This window comes from Pristiophorus japonicus, chromosome 28, assembly GCF_044704955.1.
Source record: "Pristiophorus japonicus isolate sPriJap1 chromosome 28, sPriJap1.hap1, whole genome shotgun sequence".
NCBI lineage: Eukaryota > Metazoa > Chordata > Chondrichthyes > Pristiophoridae > Pristiophorus > Pristiophorus japonicus.
In genome coordinates this window covers 15358196-15359144 of record NC_092004.1, presented here as the reverse complement: position 1 = coordinate 15359144, position 949 = coordinate 15358196, and the positions used below count along the sequence as shown (strand labels likewise).

The 949-nt window shown below is 45.7% G+C and overlaps 1 non-coding gene across 1 annotated transcript; it reads left to right on the top strand.

Annotated features, from left to right (window-relative positions):
- The first annotated feature begins 671 nt into the window (after window positions 1–671).
- Window positions 672–745, top strand: trnan-guu (transfer RNA asparagine (anticodon GUU)). Its single transcript has one exon. It is a non-coding gene; the product is annotated as a tRNA-Asn (tRNA).
- Window positions 746–949: the final 204 nt, after the last annotated feature.

Below are 949 nucleotides of genomic sequence, written 5' to 3'. Positions count from 1 at the left end.
ACTTTTCTCATCCACACCGTCAGTTTCTTCTCTTTGCTCTCTGCTAATTATCGATGCAGACCAATTCACACAGATGCCATCGAGGCTATGGTTTTTCAAGTAGCTGTTTCTGTTTCACACTGTTCATCACAACTTGTACTTCAGTCTTGCCAGGTAAAAAGTGCGTTGGAATTGCAATGCATGAATGTAAAATGCTTGGCATTGAAAGAAAATGCAAACTTTTGTCGAGTTAGCGAGTAGGTGACGAGGTTTGGGGTTGATGTGCGTCGCTTCAATCTTTGAAATTTCACCAAGCAAAGAAACGGTGAATTGAACTGTCCCTGTAAGCATTGTGTTCGCGTTTAATCACAGCAATATCCGCAGTCAGGAGCTGAAAAGGAATTCATACCTAATACCTGCTTCGGGACAATCAGAATACTTCGTCACAGACAAGGCACCGGAAGGCTGGAAGGTAGATCACACCGGTTGTGGGAGAGCTTGTTGGTGGTGACATGGAAGTGTCTGCGGTGTGCGGGACCAGACTGCTTCCACACATCCGCAATGAATGTCCCATCCTTTACTTGGGAAAAGTACAACTGAGAGTGGACAAGTTCCATCCCGGTCAGAGCAATCTGAAGCTTTAACTGACTGACACCCTGGTTTGGGATGTCTTGCAGTGTGTAATTGCGTCAGTCTCTGTGGCGCAATGGGTTAGCGCGTTCGGCTGTTAACTGAAAGGTTGGTGGTTCGAGCCCACCCAGGGACGAAGCATTTAACTGTTTTTCCCCGTGGATTCGGTGCTGCACGATTCCAGGTTGTCATTGTGCGTTTTGGCTGCGCGAATATATTCCACAAACATTGCCAGCTGTGCTGTTATCCAGTGAGTTCCCACTCCAGTATTTTTATGAGCATTCAGTTTGAGTGTATACAGAACTGAACAGAGATATCAGAAAATTTAACAAGATTGTGG